A 7,284-nucleotide genomic window follows, 5' to 3' on the forward strand; every position below is an offset into this window, starting at 1 on the left:
AGGTATTACCCTTTTTTGTATATAACACCTGACATCACATAATTTAAGCACTATATATTTAATCGGTGTTGTCGTTTTAGTACTAGGATAGTTCTAGGTCTTTCAGCCTTATGCCACTGGCCAGTGGCGGGAAGATAAAGTAAGCACTAGGTATTATGACATCAAATATTAAGCCCTAAAACATTGTGACATCATACTTTCAGTATTAAAGTTATATGAAGTAGAATGTATAAGATCACTTTCATACAAGTCTAAGTCATGTAGTCCCTCATAAACTAGACACTGTACTATGACTTCATCTGTTAAGCCCAAAAACACATCGATGTCATGAGTTCAGTACTAAAGTCAGACGTCCTACGTTACGTGACATAACGTTTTGATGTCTCAGAATAAGCAATGCAATGTCGTATGTTGAGTATTCAAGCACTTTACAGTCATGCATAGGGAATAAAAGACTATAAAGTTAAGTGTTATCACTGCAACCTTCTTACGTCATTATATATGCAAGGGGGTCGTCACCTTACACGATAACCACATAAAAGATAAAATACTAAAAGAACCGTCAAATATGAAACAAGTAACAAAAATCCGCCGTAAAGTTTTCTGTACAGTGTATAATGCTGTATGAAACTCAGCCGCGGCCCATGAAACTTTCATTCACGGCCCGGTGGTGGCCTGTGTTGTTGGCACCTATAACGGCGCCAGACGCATGATCATGGCTAACTTTAACCTTAAATAAAATCAAAACCACTGAGCCTAGAGGGCTGCAATTTGGTATGTTTGATGATTGGAGGGTCGATGATCAACATACCAATTTGCAGCCCTCTAGCCTCGGTAGCTTTGAAGATCTGAGGACGAACAGAATAAGATCCATCTCAATTGTTTTCTCTTACAGAAAACTAAAAAGAACGCGTAAACACCGATACTCTGAGATTAAGCCGGTCTTGAGACTTGGCGCGGATTCAGTGCGTTCCCTTAGCAACCAATCTGGAGCAGATATTGTAAAGGCAAAATGTCACCGAGGACTACATCCAGCAACAACTGAGACGCTCTCAGTCGCCCATTGTCACCGGGTCCAAAACCAGATTGGTTTTTATCTAGGCGCAGGCGTCCCGGTGTCGTCGAGAATCTTGGAATATCGTCCGAATTGAATTGAATACAAGAATTTAGGCCAAAGGCTTAAAACACTGGAACCTGAACCTGTGAAGTCATTCAGCGCTGAAATGGAAATTGACCGTAAAAGACTTGAAAGGTGTAACAAGAAGAAAACCTCAAAGCAGTTGCACTATGCATCAATTGTTAGGAGAGGGTGGAAAGTAAGATGAAGAAAGGGAATATGAATGCAGGTGCAGTAAAGGGAACGAAAGGGGTTGCAGCTAGGAGCGAAGGCACGCTGCGAAGAATCGTAAATAATGCCTGATGAGAGAGAGAGAGTTTCCTGAAGGTACGTAAAAGGCTTATATGAAAGATTGGATTACATAAGAGAGAACCATTTTCACATAACGGAAAGAACGAGAGAGAGAGAGAGAGAGAGAGAGAGAGAGAGAGAGAGAGAGAGAGAGTATCATTCTGAATTCTACTATATGTGACACACCACTTCCTAAGCTTGTGCGACTGATAAATATACAGATAATGTTCAAATTATCATGGCGTATTACGGTTATCTTTTAATCAGTAAGCAAATGGGACTTCACTGACACCTAGTATACGCTACTGTTCACAGAATATCTAGCTGATATGTACACTTTCGGGTGAACGCAATTTCCCACGGTTTAGTAACCTACTGCAAATTATGATGTCACAGTGCACTTCTGGTTGAGAGATAACACGAAATAACACACACGCATATATATATATATGTGTGTGGGTGTGTGTATAGTGTATAATATACATATAAAAGTTAAAAGTTTTACTGAGCAATGAGCTCTTAAAAAAACAGTAGCCAAGACATAAATGTAACAGTAACTTCAGTGTTATTTCTCAACAGCCACCCTTTGTTACACGATGGGCCTAAAGTTGATAAGGGTATACATACATGTATAGACGTGTAAAAATGCATAAAACCTGATGAACTTACGCAATAGAGAATACTACTTATTTTCGAAAAGGTCTGTTCAAAAACGGTCTTCAGAAATTCCCAGCTATTCTCATTAATTCCAGTAGGCCATTTCCATCTTCCCACATATTTGTATTCACGTCATCCTACACAACCGATTCTTTTGGTCGCGTAAAACCAGACAACCAGTATATCAAATGCCATATCCTGCAAAAACGAGTATGTTTTCAGATATATATCTTACATCATCTTAACCCTCAAGAAACACTGAAACTTGTCAAATCATTCTTACTTTTGCATTAAAGGTTTACACTGAAGCCACCCAGCACGATCATCTTGCTGTATTTATATCAACCAGCTTAACTAGCATTTTGCCTACAGCAAAATAGATGAGGCACACTCAAAATCAAACTAAAAATTTCACACTTTCACAGTTAACATGACAAGTCATTTTACTTATGCGTTTGTATATATATATATATATATATATATATATATATATATATATATACACACACACATACACAACAGATAATAACTCTTTGGCCTTCCCAGTCACATGCTTCTTGCCATTAGTATTCAGCTGCTCAGCATCTTGTATTTTTTTCTTTTTTAAGCAACACAGAGAGCATTCATCATGGTTCTTCGCACACCCATGGACATTCTCCCCTTGAAAGGTTAGTTCCATTCAACTTCCAGCACACCAATTAGCGGTAAAGTGCTGAATTAACTGTATAGTTTAATAAAGCCACAGTACACTAAGAGTCCTCCAGAAATTGAGACCCCTTACCACAGAAGTACAAATGTGACAGCGCACATTTCCCTGTTAAAGTAAACACAAAGTGTAGATTTTCATCTAACCTGCGCCTAAAATGCAAACACCCAACCATGATCTCCCTGAATTCACACCAGGAAAGGCAGCCACTTCCAGATTATCTAGCCGCGATCATCACTACTGTTCCCACAGCAATTAGAGCAGTATATCCACACGTACCGAGTCTGGGTAACGGTCACTGCATGAATCAATCAACTGGGAGCCTATTCCGTTACTCACCTCCTCTCTCCCTGCAATTAGCTTTCTCTCTTTCAACTGCTATCTCACCCCCCAAAAAAATAAAAGAGATACGATAGCGGTTTTATCCTTATCTGTAGATTGTCCCCACCCCTCCATCTCCCTATTATCCCCCAACCCTTTGTTTTTTCTTTCTTTTTTATAATCCTTCGCTTCACCCCTCCTGTCCCCAATGACAGTCAGCGCGCGGTCAGAGAGGTTCGGAACACTGGGAAAAAAACACTTGAGGAAAATTACGCCAAAAATATGGGGGTGCAAGTCATGCGATAAGTCTGTTGCTTTAATCAGTATTCTTTCTTTCGTTCTTCCTTCTTCGCAGCGATCTACGTCAGAATTACGTTGCTCGTCACGCAAAATAAGTCATCTGAACAATGGCATAGTAGATCCATAAGAACGTAGAAGATTAGTTGCTATCGGAACAATTTTCACGTGTAAATAATGAAAAACATCATTAGGCAACTGTTGCTTCCGAGAGCTGCCGGTAGTGTTATTTAAGGAGCCGGGGAAAATACTCTGAGAGATCTACTCACTCAGTGAGCTTTGTGCTTAGTTTGACGTTTAAAAATATTCAGCTATCATTATCTCCTCGTTATACTGTATGACTGTCTAATCTATATAATGGTACCAAACTTAAAGAGTCCAGTAATATTTTTTTTCAAGTTCCGTATATCTATAAGTTCAACGTCTAAGCATATTATAACACTTTGCCTACGATGAGTAAGGTCAATTCTGAATCTGGTAGGCCTTAGTCTACCTCTAAGCTTAACAAATTTCAGCTTCAACTCCAGTCTACTTAATCTGGGTCTAGTCTCAAGACGGAACACGGAGCATAAAAGGTTTTCGAGTAATCATATATAATTTTTTTTTAAATCAATGCAGATCTTATCACAGAAGCGCCCAAATTAGCATATTCTACCAATAGGGCACTCCCGGTGTTATAATCACTGTCAGAACAGAAGAGGCCCTGGTTTACTTGACTTAAAGAACTGAGCCCAGACCACCGACCAGTTTCTGTTGCTTCTGATACCCTTCCGATTTCAAAGAAGACAACACGGCACTGTTGCGTCTTTTTTTATGTGGCGTTGCCATCATAAACACAGCGACAACGGCTTTGTTACCTCTGATATGCTGCGTTACAACAAGTTAATATTATATTGATAATATAATAATAATCATTCGAAGAGAAGCTACCGTTACACCATCGTGAGAACAACTTAACATAGCAGCTTCGTTTAGATGGAGGATTTCTTTTGGCAGTTTGCCTCTTTAAACGGGATACATTTTTGCCGATAAATCACTCAGATTGCAAGCTACATGTAAAGCCGGTCTAGCCTTGGCCAAAAATTACTGCTAGGGGCGAGATGTTTTAATATTCAAGTGTAGGTTTTGTTGCCTACTGTTGCCACGATTTGAATTTTAGAGGACCAGCTCAGCTCCCCAAAAATATGGATTAAGATGAATAAATAAACATGTGTGTGTGTGTGTGTGTGTGTGTGTAGATCAAACGCCTGAAGACAGCAAACACTTCCATACCCAGCAATCAGGAACCAAGCAAGAAAGCATGGAATTTTGTTGGGTCCTTTTCCCGCACGAATTGGTGTCTAGGCCGTTTGGGGGCCCATCGAAATATTCTCGGATTCCTGACTAACTCGTCGGGCATTCATTCGAAAAGGTGAACATTTGTGACATGTCATCTACTATTGAAGAATTGTTAAAATCATTCAGAGACGAAACTTGCTGAACCCGACGGGATGGCGTGTCAACAGAGTTGCCAGATAGGCATTATCGAATTTCGAGTTGCCATCTAATATCGAATATTTACTGGCGTTTCCTCGAGTATATTTTCATGCGAAGTTCATTGTGATCATTCTGACAACAGCAATCTCTCTCTCTCTCTCTCTTTCTCTCTTTCTCTCTCTCTTATTGTTCCGGATACACAATAAAAATAATGTTAAAAAAAACATCATTTATTACACAAAAGCTAATCATATGCAATTGCTAATTACACCAGTACTCCGAGGACAAGTGAGGGAAAGAAAACAGAACTATCCTTTTGGAGCTGCATACAAATAGTCTTGTTTCCAAATAAAATGGGAAAAGGGCAGATTAATACTAGTAGGTGGTTTGCCCAGCAAAAAAAAAAAAAAAAAAAAAAAAAAAAGACAAAGATGTTAGGGTGACAGTCTGATTAAATTAGACCAAGTTCTATTAGGATGAAAGATAAACCTGAAGCTGGGTTACGTCAGAGGATAAACCTATTTCAAATTAGGTCAGAGATAAGCCTTTAGCAAGGTTAGGTCACACAATATGTCTTAGGGCATGCTGCGTTAGAAGGTGAAAACAGACTAGAATATACAATTTAGACCGAAAACCAAGCGCTATGAGGTCATTCGGCGCTGAGAGGAAAGTTGTGTAAAAGACTACAAAGGTGTAACAGGAGGAAAACCTCGCATTTAACAATGAAACAATAAGAAGAGGGTGGAAAGTATGATGAAAGAAAGACTATGAATGGGGATATAGTAAAAGAAATGGAAGAGGTTGCAGCTAGAGGCCGAAGGGATGCGGCAAAGGCCTTGATTAATGCCTACAGTGCACAGCGCGGTAGCTACAAGGTCACATTGGGGTATATGCCCTAAGTCAGAGCTAGGTTAGGCTTGATGATAAGCCCTAAAGGAAGACAGACCGCAAGTGAGGTTACCTTTAAAAACTAAGACCCAGAGTACGTTGGGTTAGACGACAAATCCTAAATAAAGTTAGGGTAGGAAGTAATCCCTATGTCAGATAAACTTACAGGTCATATAATAAAACTGGTCATGAATTAGGTTATGTAAGAAGATAAACACCGTGTAGGCTAGAGCTTAACTGATAAGCTACGATTCAAGTTTAGTTGCGGATAAACAATCAGAATTAAGCTGTTAGAAAAGAAGCCACAAGACCTAGGTTACGTTAGCTTATGCTGACCTGATAAGTCCTAAAATAGGATAAGCTTGAAACTATGCCCCAACGGGTTATATAGCCTATTCAGGAAGAGAAGTATAAATTCAAAAGAGGGTGGTACGTACAAATGCGGTTAATTGTGCTAGTTTGTTATAGCAGCTTTATTCTAAAGCATGTTTGTCGTACCAAAAAAGTATCTATAAGTACTATTCACCTTTTAAAAGTATTGACAAGTTCACAATACTTTCTTATGTTCAATCAATAACTTGTTTTTACTTTCTAAATTAAGTCTCAAATATAAAGATTATTCTCGGGATTCTTAAAAACAAGTCACTATCGACACCAAGAACTATATATGGTACGTCTCATTACGGCATCTCTGCATTTTTACTAAAGCTACAATCAACTGAAACTACAGAAAAATGTATATTTACCTAAATCATTTTTCCACGGGCGGATCTTCAAAGAATATCATGACTTAACAGCAAAATCCTGTTATGTCCATTACAATGTCGCTGCGGCACTCTAAACACTTATCAAAAGTTCTCCGTCCTCCGAGGGAGGGAGGGAGAGAGAGACAGGGGAGAGAAATAGTGACTGAGAGAGAGAGAGAGAGAGAGAGAGAGAGAGAGAGGGAGGGAGGGAGGGAGAGAAAGAGAGGGAGAGAGAGAAGAGCAACGGATCGCAGAGGAATCTTCTCTCAGGCATCACTCGACGCGAACTGTGACGGGAATACGACAGTCGGTCTTGGACTACTCTCAGACTCTCTACCCCAGCACCCCCCCCCCCCACGCCACCACTTCCGTCGCTCCCCCCCCCCCCCTCTCACCCACTACCACCTACATCTAGCCGTCACATCCCTCCCCAACCGTTCCCCTTCCTCGCAAATTAGCAGATTCACTCTTTATCGTTTCGACTGACCCTTCCCGTTCATTCCCCTTACTTGACATTTACTAACCACTTCTTGCCTTTCCCAGAATCCCATTCATCCTGCGGAACCCTCCTTGTACCCCCAACCCCCTTATTAATGAACACCCCTCCCCCCCTACCCCCGCAACAACTAACGCCCAACATCATATGTCTAAAACTGAGAGATCTGGAGTCAACCAGTTACCTAGCAAGTTTTTTCCTTTTATATATATATATTTTTTTCGTTTTTTGACATCATTATATATGACGTACATTAAACATTATGTATAACCTCTCGGTACAATATTAC

General features: G+C 40.0%; 1 protein-coding gene across 6 annotated transcripts in view; it reads right to left on the bottom strand.

The window, feature by feature from the left end:
- LOC135209049 (uncharacterized) overlaps positions 1–6,783 on the bottom strand; it is a 62,501-nt gene extending 55,718 nt beyond the window's left edge. For 2 of the 6 annotated variants that reach the window (XR_010313287.1, XM_064241601.1), the window contains exon 1: positions 6,500–6,783. The gene's annotated coding sequence lies outside the window, so the exon portion shown is untranslated. Of the gene's footprint in view, positions 1–2,077; positions 2,264–2,917; positions 3,055–6,499 lie in introns of those variants that run through there. The other 4 variants (XM_064241600.1, XR_010313288.1, XM_064241598.1 and 1 more) reach the window with 4 other exon arrangements.
- Between the last annotated feature and the right edge of the window lie 501 nt (positions 6,784–7,284).

The sequence above is a fragment of the Macrobrachium nipponense genome, chromosome 37 (assembly GCF_015104395.2).
Source record: "Macrobrachium nipponense isolate FS-2020 chromosome 37, ASM1510439v2, whole genome shotgun sequence".
Classification (NCBI taxonomy): Eukaryota; Metazoa; Arthropoda; class Malacostraca; order Decapoda; family Palaemonidae; genus Macrobrachium; species Macrobrachium nipponense.